The sequence below is a fragment of the Ixodes scapularis genome, unplaced genomic scaffold (assembly GCF_016920785.2).
Source record: "Ixodes scapularis isolate PalLabHiFi unplaced genomic scaffold, ASM1692078v2 PGA_scaffold2__306_contigs__length_199485367, whole genome shotgun sequence".
Classification (NCBI taxonomy): Eukaryota; Metazoa; Arthropoda; class Arachnida; order Ixodida; family Ixodidae; genus Ixodes; species Ixodes scapularis.
In genome coordinates this window covers 37,872,597-37,885,091 of record NW_024609857.1, presented here as the reverse complement: position 1 = coordinate 37,885,091, position 12,495 = coordinate 37,872,597, and the positions used below count along the sequence as shown (strand labels likewise).

Genomic DNA, 12,495 nt, shown 5'->3' with positions numbered 1-12,495 from the left:
TCTGCATCGTGTTCGCTGTATATTGGATGCTACAAGTGTTGCTCTGTATGTTCTCGTGCAGTATGTAGTAGTTACTCTACGGAAAAAATGACTAAGAAAAGAAAATACAAACAAACAAGCAACCGTTTGAACAGACCCACTGAGACAAATGACACTGAGACGAACATAAAACACAGTGTTTTGATGACTAGATGGAGGACTACTGAACATTTCCAACTTTTTTATGTTGAAGACCATAGTCAATGACTGCTTAAAGGCCGACGACCATACACGAGATTCTGCAAGGCAGAATATCCTTCTCACCCTGCAAGTGGAGGAAGCAGGCAACGGTGGGCAGGGGTTAACAAACGGAGGGCGAGTTCCAAGCCCATCACTCCGCAGCCGCTGATATCATTAGAAGGCCGAAGCAAGAAGTGTGAACACAATAGAACCACGCCCTGCGTTCCTTACGTTGTCACTGACTATAGTTGGTGAGAGGCCAAGAGTTCCGGGGAGGCTCCTCCCACCTCTTTCCACTTTAGCAGAGCGAACGCTGGAGAGGAGTTCAACCTCCTCTCCAGCGCTCGCTCTGTTAAAGTGGAAAGAAGTGGGAGGAGCCTCCCCTGAACTCCTGGCCTGTCACTGACTATAAAGTCTTTGTCGGCACGGTGCTTGTGAGTTTTACTGCCTCATTGAGAGAGGTCGAAGAATGCACATTGACGCAGAATTTGCGAAAATCAACGGACGTCGTCAGTGGTGGTTTTCAGTGTTCGTGCGTATGGAGCGTGATTTGTTCGCTTTCCGAAATGACAAACATGCACGTGCTTGGCTGAGAACTTTAAGCGGAGACTGCAGCCGATGCAACAGGCACGAGACCTCGAGGTCTCTGCTTTGAAGCGTTCTTCCGCGGAACAAGGACTCACGCTAGGAATGCATGTCTCAAAGCCAGGAGGCACGGGCTAGCTCGCGCTCGTAGCTCGGAGCACGTGGAGCGAAAGCTTGCGTTGCAGAATCCAGGGATCCTAGCTTCAATCCCCCACCCCTGCAGCACGTTTCGATCTGTGGATGAGCATCGTATCGGCGTGCGGTAGTGTATCACTACTGCATGATGCACGTTCAAGACCCCTGGCTAGATTTCTCAGTAACAATGTCGCCACGTTCTGGCAGACTAACCTCCTGCTGCAGAAACAACGAACGACTATTTACTTTATTACAGTAATCTGTGTACTCTGTAACATTACGTGTCACTGTCTCTTCCTCATCGCCTGGAAAACAGGCCTCACGTTTAACGCGGCGCGACTGCATTAATTTCTGAATGGGCTTTTCTGGTTAGTTGTCTCCTACGATGGTACATCTAAGGAGGAGCCACGGGATTCTCATCTGAAAAGGCCTCAAACAAAGCTTGCGTGCATGGGGGACGAAATATACAAACTGAACGGCGAGTCTGTATTTACGAATACGAACACAAAATTGAGATTCACTCTTTTTCGACATGCGAGGAAACCCGAGCCGCAGGTTGAGGTCTATCTGAAGTTTAGGTCAAATTTGTAAGCATTGCAAGACTAGAGAGGTTAGTCCGCAATCCGGGAAAGGTGCGCCTGTACGCGCATGGCTGATGGATTGAAAGGTAACTACGCGTCTGCGCTCTTCGACCAACCGAACACGACCGACCGAAGAATGCGCGCGGTTCAAGGCACACAAACATCGCGAGATTTTCGAATTATCGCTAAACGTCGTAACGCTCTTTAAACATCTCTCGCCACGGAGGGTTTGTGTGTGCTTTGTTGCGCCACGTCAACAGAAAAAAGTAAGAAATAAGTTCTGGGCAGAGTAAATCAAAAGTGGAAGAGAGGGGAAGGAGAGGAAGAGCAGCAGACCACCTATAGCGCACTTCCTTTGTTGCAGCGATCAGCCCTTTGCGTAATCCGAATGCTCATTTAATTCTCCGGGCCGCAACGCAGTTCCCTCGGATTCTCTGCGGCAGGCCGACAGCGTCTCGCTCGTGCGGGCTACGGTCGGTGCGCAGCTCTCGGTCACTCGTCAGCGGCTCGCAATATTTGCTCGGGACACCCCGGCTTTTGTGACGGTGGCGCGGGGGCGCGACGTAGCGGACGACTCGCCGGGAGAGCCTCTTTGTGTCGCCGCGTTGAATGGGGTCTACGCTCTGATGGCGCTCTCACGTCGTTGAGAAACCGCGGCTGGCAGCAGCGGCTCGCGGCGCGGGAGCATTCGTCGTGCGCGTGGTTGGCTGCTCGGTCGACTCGCCTGCAGTGTTGGATGGAATCGTGTCGTGGAATCGTCAACGGCCGTGCTGTCCAGTCCTGCGTGGTTATCGTCTGCATGGTTGAACGTGGGGAGGGGTCGCGTTTCTGGGTAAGCCGTGATCGGATGACACGGCCAGGTGAAACGTCCGACAGGTGTGTCCCCGGGGGGTTGTCATCTCACTGCAGACTCACCTATCCGTGCAGAATGTAACTTTTGCAGCCTGCCTACTTTTGTATTAGTTTTGTGGTGTTCTGTTGGCCCAACGCACGGTGGTACATCTTGACTGCCCTCAAAGAGGACGAGGATTCTCGGGGGTGGCGCGAGCTCAGATGGGCTCGGCAAGTATAGACGCTGGAAGTCACTGGGGTCGCTCCGATCTCCTTGCCTATCTATGCGGCGTTGTGTTGGCCTATCACGATGCCACATACATAGGCAGAGTCTGGCTGTGGATCGCGTTTGGTGAAAACACAAGCCCTGACCGAAGGCTGACGTAATACCGGTACGGGACCGTTGCCCCGCGTTGACCTTTATAGGTGACGCTACAAATTCAGCGCATCACCCTTGTTAGCTCGGAGGACTGACAAGCGCCGTGTACTTTCTTTTCTTGTTATACGCTGGCCACTAGGCCACAGTGATTATTTTACAATTATAGATCACATCATACGTCCTATCTATTTCTTGAGTCTAAAGTAGCCGGCCCCTGAATATGGGAACAAATGCTTTATTTCATCAAATGAACTTTGAATTGATTCTCCGTGTGCTTTGAGGAAATGTAGGCACAAATAAACTTTGTGGAGTATACTATACCGGGTGAGCGCTTGATAACTTTATCACGTTAAAACGAAAGTGTCGCTAAGGCATGCCTTTATACGAGAACAGCAAAATTCGAAGATGGAACTAACAACTGTCGAACAGGTCGAACTATCCGAAGTAATTAAACGCGCGACGTAAACGGGTCAATTTATTCGACATGTCGAATATATGAAAGTACGCGTCTATACAGCCATGTGTGTTTTGGGGCTGAGCGGCTGAGATGCATTACCACGACGTTTTCCCCAAAACAACAACAAAAAAAATTGGTTAGAATTAATCTACCTTTCCTTTCATGCATGCACAAAACGGAGGCTGCGTTCATTAACGCATACTCGAGTAATGGATCTAATGACGCATGCTCTGCTTACGGCGACATGGTCAGTGGGCCTCCGTCCACGTCGAGTGGGGGGAGGTCTCGTCGTCCGAGACTGACCCCTCCGAGGCGAAACAAGGGAGCAACTTCTGAGAAGCCGGCAACCGCGTATTTTGCGACAAGCGGCATGCTTTCGATCTCATCGAGAGCGCCCTGCGCAACGTCTGATGGAAGTCGCGGCGACGAAGATTAATATTCATGTCGCGCCACATGCAGATTACAGTAATCCGGAGGGACCCTGTCTCCTCGAGACCGCGCTACGCATTTATTTTCTCTTGACTGTTTTTTTCTTTTTTTTTTGTTTTGTCGCGGTTGGCCGTGATGCAGACAATTTGAATTTGTGCATCTCGACCAAATTTTCTGGGTTGAGTGGCTGTGGCGGAACGTAATCCAGCGACACGCAAATTGCTCTCTCTAACTTCCGCGCAACGTTAAACTGCCTTTACACTGTTTTTTTTTTGTTTGTTTTATTATTACATATTGCGACGTCGACGAGGTGGTGGCGATTGACGCAATTTACGACTTAATCACGCAGGCTTGCATCGGCGCACACTTTCCGGATTAAATAACCCCCCCTGGTTTGGTCGAGACACTTGAGCGCTTGGCTACGCTTTGTGTTGCTGAAAGGCCGAAATCTGTCTTTACGACGTTCAGCTTTTCAGAGGGGCGAATCGCATGTGTTTAGGGTAGCGTGAAACGCAGAGCGCTTCCTCGTTAATCCAGTTAGATCGAAACCTGATGGGGTCGCCTTTAGTTGCTTTTCTTTTCATTAACAACCAGAGTTTTGCGTTGAAGTGAAGCTTACATTTTTGAGCGTATGTTCGATTGTTTAAAGATTGAAAGAAGCGAAAAAAAAAAAAAAAAAGTGAGCAGCTTTTGTTTTGACTTGGCGCCAGTCTTCGTTCGTAGTTTGACATGGCGCCTGAAGGAAAGGCCACAACAAAATAATAGACTTTCGCCTTTATAGAGGGCTTTGTATGATTACAGGGCAGATTATGAGCCAGCATTATTCTACCGCTGCTCCCAATAAACAGAGACGGCAACGACCTATATAAAAAAAGGTATATTTTATAGGTCGAAAGGGAATGCCCGTACAAAAAGTTTGGCTCCTCCGTAGCAAATCCAATATTGCTTACTGTAGTTGGGATCGACCATCGAAACAATGTGCTCCCTCGACGAAGGAGAACATGTTAGTAATGTAACAACAATAAACAGAACAAAAATAAACACAACTTAATTTTTGTTGCTTTCCGTTTACTATTACAATATTATATATCTCATGGACTCGCTTTGAGACTGAAATAGAAGTCAATAGATCCCCATTATGTCCACCCGTATATAAATAAAAAAAAAAAAAAAATGCAGTGATGCCGAAGTGGAGTTTTCATTTATTTTTTTCGTACCGAGCGATGCTTAAATCACGTCAGCTGTATACGCGGCGTGCATCTTCGTGTGTTCTGTTGTTGCGCATCTCGCGCGTTTTTTTACCCGCAAAATGCGCCCACGTGCTTTTGTTTTTCTACCGCCCAATAATGACGGCGCGCACGTGGCTGCCTGGTCATCGCACGTATACTCTGCGCATCCTCCATGCTGCCCTTGCAATTGCGTGCGCAGTGTCGTACCAACTTGTTTTTGAGTGGGGGAACAAACCAGAACCCCCCCCCCCCCCCCCCTCCCTTAGGACCGGGCGGCGCATTTCCAGCGCGCAGGCGATTGACCCAGCAACCACGCCCACGCCCACGCCGGATTGGCTGCTCGGCAACGCGTGGGAACATGCATTTCGGACTCGGACAGCGCGTGTATCACTCGGGAGCGCGTTAATCCCTCCCCCCCCCCCCCCCCCTGCCTACGTTCACGCCGCTTCGCGGCGACAGTATGCGGCTGCTAATTACAAAACTATTAACCCACTTGTCCACCCCCGTACATACCGCTTCACGGCGCTCAGCCGGCAACTCAAGCCCCGCTGTCCCCCAATGCACCTCTGGAAATAGTCCCATGCCAGTTAATTCAGTAAAGTTTCGTCGATAACATTCGTGTTTTTTTTTTGTTTTCTTTTCACTGTTAATCTTAAAAAGTAAATGTCGTAAATATCGCCAAACTGCCTCAACAAAACAAAATGTTCAAGAAAAAAAAAAAAAAAAAAGTAAGCTTACGCTGTGTATTGAACCGCCGTCCGCTTGCGTACGAGGCAGACGTCTTACCACTAAGCTTCACTTCCACTTGTTTTACATGGATATGTAGACAGTTAATGTATATTTACATGTGAATCTAAACGGAAATAGCGTGCAAAAAAATCTCTATATGCATGTTATGTATGATTAACACTTGGCGTGGAATATTCATGACTTCGATGATAAATACACAGCACACTCCGTTATACTAACGAAACCAGGTGAAGGGTAACATTGGAAAGAGACAACTATCTCCTACTGCTGCTGCTGCTGACATCGTGGTAAAATATTTGGCTTATATAATGTCAGGTGAACAGCTGAGATTACGCACGATTTCTTTCCACTCCTCATTCTTGCAGATACTGAGTATTTTTACAGCGGAGCTGTTAAGGGCTAGTTTCCCCGGGATTGTGTCTCCCGCAAAGAAATGAAGACACCGAACTCTGGACACCTACCGCCATCTATGAGCGACGGCGGCTAGCCACGTATCTCGTTGCCGCCGTCGCACATAGATGGCGGCAGCCTTTCCACTCTGGCTTGCCGACTTGCGGCAGGCCGTTACTTTCCATTGTACATCTCCGCTGGTCTTCCTTCTTCACCAGAGTGAAAAGGCTAGAAGTTTTTTTGTTTTTTTCACTACTGTTTTTAAAGTTCGCGCATGAAGGCATGGCCACGCCCCCTTCAGTGTCGACCCTTGCCTTCCACAAACTATAAAGCCCTAAGACTACAATTGTATCAAGCACACTATCAAGATGATCCCAAAAATGCAGATAGCGTAGTATCGTTTCCTCTACATCAATTTCTTTCTTTAGCGTTCTTTTAAACACATCCCAGAAAGATACGGCATCTGCACAAATTACAAAAGCATGTGTGAATGTTTCAGTCGTCTTGCACATCTTACAGTCCGTTGTCCAGGCTACTTGTATGCCTCAGGAGACAAGCCATTCCTTGACCGGCGCAGTTCAAGAATTAAAGCGAAAGAAGAATAGTTTAGATTCTGACAGGGTATTGGCCTACGCTTAACTCTTTTCCACAAGTCCATTTTACTATTCAGGGGGGGGGTGGGGTCATAAGGGAATAAGCAGTATAACGGCTCTTGGAGCAGCGCTATCAACAGCCCCTGTTCTAGGCATCTTTTCGAGCGCGACTCCAGGAAGCTTATTTCAAATCTCGCCTTCAAGAATTCTTGGGTATCAGTCACTTTTTTTATAAAAGCCTCATAATGTTGTTATAACATGTGTCTCCTGTAATTGGTCGTTTGAATCAAAATATTTTGTCAAAAAATATTTTCTTACAAGTTTCGAGGAACGGATGGGGTGGTTCCCGAAAGAACTTCCACTTGGCAATTAGCTGCCTCACAAAAATGTGACATAATCCAAGACTCCCATCTTCGATTGAACGAAACATATCGGATCGTATTATGGGTTCATATGTCGACTTCTGTATAAACGTCGCGAACATCCTATTTAACATATTAACCGTCATCCGCGAACAGTATATGATCTGAAGGAGGTAAATAAGTTTTGACAGGAAGAAAATGTTACACACAGCAACTCGACCGAAGATTGATAGATATCTCATATTGTCACGGGTGGTGAGTCGTGACCAATAAACAAGAAATAAACAGAAATAAATAAACGTTTAATGTGGCGAACTTGTGCCAAAAATAAAGAAGGAAACAGAAGAAAGCAGAGCGTCGCGGGCGTCGAAGTCGGCGTGTCAGCAGAATCGAGCGCTGGGGCGAGACTGACTCGACAAGGTCGCGGGCGGCCTCTTATCTAGAGTGCGTCGCTATCTCGAAGATTCGGCGAAAGCGGCTCAAGCGTCGCGTGATCGGGCGAGAATGAACACGCACTTTCTAGAAAACAAAAGCAGGAATAAATGATAGAAGTTACATGCGGTACATGAATAAACGAGAACTTTCTGGAGGTCCGTGACCGAGCGTTGCTTTCTCAGCCCTGGGCGCGGCATTATCCCCCCCTTTAAAAGTGCATCGTCCCGATGCAGCACAAAAACGGAAAACAAAAAACAAAAGGACAGCAGAATTGCTAGCCGGAGTTCACAGTCCACAGTTCGCTCGTCGACGAGAGTGGAGAGTCCTATCGTTCGTAATACGGCTTCAGCCGGACGACATGCACCACCTCGGGTCGCGGCTGACGTCTTGCAGATGGGCGCGTTCCGTCGGGTAGAACTTCGTAGTTCAGATCGCCGAGGCGTCGGATGATCTTGTAGGGCCCAAAGTAGCGCTTCAGGAGTTTTTCGCTGAGACCGCGACGACGAATCGGCGTCCACACCCAAACTCTGTCTCCGGGCTGGAAGTGGACGTCGCGGTGACGAAGATTATACCGGCGAGCGTCGACATGTTGCTGGTCTTGAATTCGTAGTCTGACTAGCTGGCGGACCTCTTCTGCCCGTTGAGCAACCACCTGGGCGTCATCGCTCCCGTCGTTGACTGACTCGTGCGGCAGCATAGAGTCTAGCATAGTCGTCACCGCCCGGCCATACACCAGCTGGAAGGGCGTCACTCCTGTGGTCTCTTTCACTGCTGTGTTGTAGGCGAACGTGACGTAGGGCAGCACTTCGTCCCAGGTCTTGTGCTCCACGTCGACGTACATAGAGACCATGTCGGCGATTGTTTTGTTGAGCCGCTCCGTCAACCCGTTGGTCTGCGGATGGTATGCCGTTGTTCGACGGTGTTCCGTGTGGCTTAAACGCAGGATCTCTTGGGTCAACTGTGCCATAAACGATGACCCTCGGTCTGTGATCAGTACTTCGGGGGCGCCATGGCGGAGGACGATGGACTCGATGAAGAACTTGGCGACTTCGACAGCAGTCCCCGAAGGAAGGGCTTTCGTCTCGGCGTAACGAGTAAGATAATCGGTGGCGACGATTATCCAGCGGTTCCCCATCGTCGACGGTGGAAAAGGACCCAGCAAATCCATTCCAATTTGCTGGAAGGGCTTGGTTGGCGGGGATTCGCACTGCAGCTAACGTCGGTTTGGTATTTTCCACCGATGGGGCAGGCTTCCGAAGCGTCAGCTTGTTCTCCGCAAGGTCGATGATGGCGCCGTATTCACACAGGAAGTCCATTCCGAGAATGACGTCCCTCGAACAGTCTTGCAGAACGACGAACTTCACAGGGCATGTTTCGCCGTGAATCTCGACGCGAGCGGTGCATCTCCCGACTGGTGTAATGAGGTGTCCTCCGGCGGTTCTTATTCGTGGTCCATCCCACGGCGTCATGACTTTTCGAAGGCGGCGGGAGAGCCTCCCACTCAAGACTGAGTAGTCTGCTCCGGTGTCCACGAGTGCGGATGCGTCGTGGCCGTCGATGACGACGTTTAGGGTATTGGACACCACTGCAGCGGCGTCGTTTTGGTCTCTGGTGGCAGAAGTCCGTGTTCCGGGGGTAGACCTCGGATGCGGCGACTTGACCGGGTCTCGATCTGGTCTTCGTCGGGTCCTCCGGAGCTGGGGTTTGGACTTGTACTGCGGGAACTCGGAGGGCTGCGCTGCACGGACATGCGGTACCCCGCACCTCCACCAGAGCTGTCTCGTCTACCTCGACGATGTTGTGGTCTTCGCAAGCGAATTCGACGAGCACCTGAGGCGACTGCGAGCCGTTCTACAGGCCTTCAAAGCTGCTGGGCTGACCCTCAAGCCTTCCAAGTGTCGGTTCGCCTATGGTGAGCTCAAATTCTTGGGCCACGTCGTGAGTGCTCAGGGTGTAAGCCCTGATCCCGCCAAGACGTCCGCTGTCGCCGAGTTCCCGAAGCCATCGGACAAGAAGACCGTTCGAAGATTCCTTGGGCTGTGCGCCTATTACAGACGTTTCGTTCGTGATTTTGCGCAAATTTCTGCACCGCTGACGCATCTGACGAAAGACGACGTGCAGTTCCAGTGGGGAGAGGAGCAAGAGCAAGCGTTCGACGAACTCAAGCGAAGGCTCCAGTCGCCCCCTATCCTCGGACATTTTGACCAGTCGGCGGAGACTGAAATCCACACGGACGCCAGCAATACCGGTCTCGGTGCGGTACTCGTTCAGCGACAAGAAGGGGCAGAGAGAGTAATCGCTTACAAAAGCCGGGCGCTGTCTAAGGCAGAACAAAATTATTCAACGACCGACAAAGAATGTCTTGCTGTCGTCTGGGCGATAACCAAGTTCCGCCCGTACTTGTACGGGATCCCGTTTCGCGTGGTCACAGACCACCACGCCCTCTGCTGGCTCGCAAACCTCAAAGATCCGTCCGGACGCCTCGCCCGCTGGAGCCTTCGACTGCAGGAATTCGACGTAACCATTGTGCATAAGTCCGGCCGCAAGCATAATGACGCTGACTGTTTGTCTAGGGCTCCAGTCGAACCTCCAATCTCCGGCGCGGACGACGATGACGACGCCCGTTTTCTAGGCGCAGTTGACGCTACCGACATGAGGGCACTGCAACGCGACGACGCGGAACTTAGCTCCGTGATCGACAGCCTCGAAGGTCGAGGAGGCTCTGTCCCACGGGTCTTTTCTCGGGACCTACCGAGCTTTGTCCTGCGGCGAGGCGTGCTCTTCAGAAAGAATTTCGGAACCAGCGAAACCCCCTGGCTACTGGTTGTCCCCGCCAGCCTCCGAGAAGAAATTTTTCAAGCGTGCCACGACGACCCAACGGCCGGACATCTCGGCTACAGCAGGACCCTTGCCCGGATTCGTGACAAGTACTACTGGCCAAAGCTTCCGAAGACCGTCCATCTCTACACACGATCGTGCCATGAGTGCCAGGGACGCAAGAAACCACCGTCAAAGCCAGCAGGTCTCCTTCAGCCGATTACCCCGCACCTCCACCAGAATGTCACGGGTGGTGAGTCGTGACCAATAAAACAAGAAATAAACATAAATAAATAAACGTTTAATGTGGCGAACTTGTGCCAAAAATAAAGAAGGAAACAGAAGAAAGCAGAGCGTCGCGGGCGTCGAAGTCGGCGTGTCAGCAGAATCGAGCGCTGGGGCGAGACTGACTCGACAAGGTCGCGGGCGGCCTCTTATCTAGAGTGCGTCGCTATCTCGAAGATTCGGCGAAAGCGGCTCGAGCGTCGCGTGATCGGGCGAGAATGAACACGCACTTTCTAGAAAACAAAAGCAGGAATAAATGATAGAAGTTACATGCGGTACATGAATAAACGAGAACTTTCTGGAGGTCCGTGACCGAGCGTTGCTTTCTCAGCCCTGGGCCCGGCAATATTCCACATGCGAGCAGCCGAAGTTAACTTTAGTTCCGACACTGTCCCACGTTAACTTGGGGTTGTCCATAGGACACAAGGGAACACCTAAAAGCTCTGATTTCTGAGTTGACCATCTGATGTCCACATATCTAGACGGCGTCGTTCCCCACATCCCGCACCACGAGCCAGAACTTTTTTCCCTGTTCACTGCGGCCCCAGACGTGGCACAGAAGTCTGAAACACACTTCAATGCTTCTTGAATGCTAGGCTTATCAGAACACACAAGCACCAAGTCGTTTGCGTAACCTAGAATTTTCACTTCACAGCTGCGGAGTCGGAACCCTTGCACCTTTCTGTTGTTCATGATATATTTACAAAGTGGTTCCAAATGTAAGTCAAACAGTAGTGGTGAGAGGGGACACACTTAACGTAATGAGCGTTGTACTTGAATCGGTCTTGAAAGAGATCCGTTAATAATTATTTGTGTCCTTATGTCTTTATAACAAAGCTGTGCACCTTTCTCAATTTTATTGCCTACCTGGATATCCTTCAAGATAGAAAGAACAAATGCATGTTCTACTCTATCAAAGGCCTTCGCCAGGTCGATCTGTGAGATAGCGGCTGCTTCGTTTGCTTGTTGCCATAGTTCTAAAATCGACCGTACAATGTGCAGATTTGTTTAAATATTTCTTTCTTTTATGGAGCAAGTTCGGTGATCGCCCACGATTTCAGATATCACACTCTGTAGTCGACCTGCAATTAGTGCGGCGGAGATTTTGTAGTCGCAGTTCAGAAGGCTAATTGGTCTGTATCCTTCAACCTGTTGTAGCTTGTTAGATCTTTTGACTTCGGCATTAGTATCATGTGTGCTTTTCTGAACGATGGTGGTAAGGAACCATTTTCGTAACGCTCGTTGAACGCATGAAGAAGAATTAGCGCAAGTTCCTTTTTCCACTTTTTGTAGAAACTGGCCGGTAGTCCGTCCGGGCTTGGAGCCTTTCGGCTTTTCATGCTAACAATATTTGTTTCAATTTCTAAAGCGTTGAAATCGTCGTTTAAACTACTTGTCGTCTCAGTATGGAGGGTCGGCAGCACAGATATTATTTCGTCCTTTCTGGGGTCTGTAAGTTTGGTCTTTCGCGAAAACGTATCCTCGTAATAGGGTATAAGCGCATCTTGAATATCGTTGTATTTTGACAATTCTTTCCCATTTTGCCGTACAAGTGAAATCAACTTTTTTATTTATTCTTTTTTTTTTTTAGTACTCTCGTTCCGCGTGTAGATAGCAATTTGTTGGTTGTTCTGCTTCGATGACTTACAGAGCTTGCGTCCTCACAGCAGCCCTCTCGTATCGTCTCGCGTCGTGCTCTTCAAGTTGTTTTTTAGGTTTTTAATGTCGTTGTATTCTCCGGGATGTAAGCACTCCAGATGGTACAGGTACAAAATACCTATCTCTTTTCAAGCGCCTTTCTTGTGTTTTTGTCCTTTTTTTTTTTTTTTTTTATAAAATTTTACAACTGAGGCTGTTTCGATTGCTATTTCTCTTACCCAGAGTTTGAAAATTTTTCATTTCTGGCACCACCCATTCCTTGTCCGTTCTAGTTCTTTTAGTATCTTTCCTATGTTTTGTTTGAAATCATTATCAAGCAGTCTTTCATTCGATTTCCAGACTGACCATGATTGACACTT

General features: G+C 49.3%; 1 pseudogene; it reads right to left on the bottom strand.

Annotated features, from left to right (window-relative positions):
* Window positions 1–4,035: 4,035 nt before the first annotated feature.
* Window positions 4,036–11,245, bottom strand: LOC120845207 (annotated as a pseudogene).
* Between the last annotated feature and the right edge of the window lie 1,250 nt (window positions 11,246–12,495).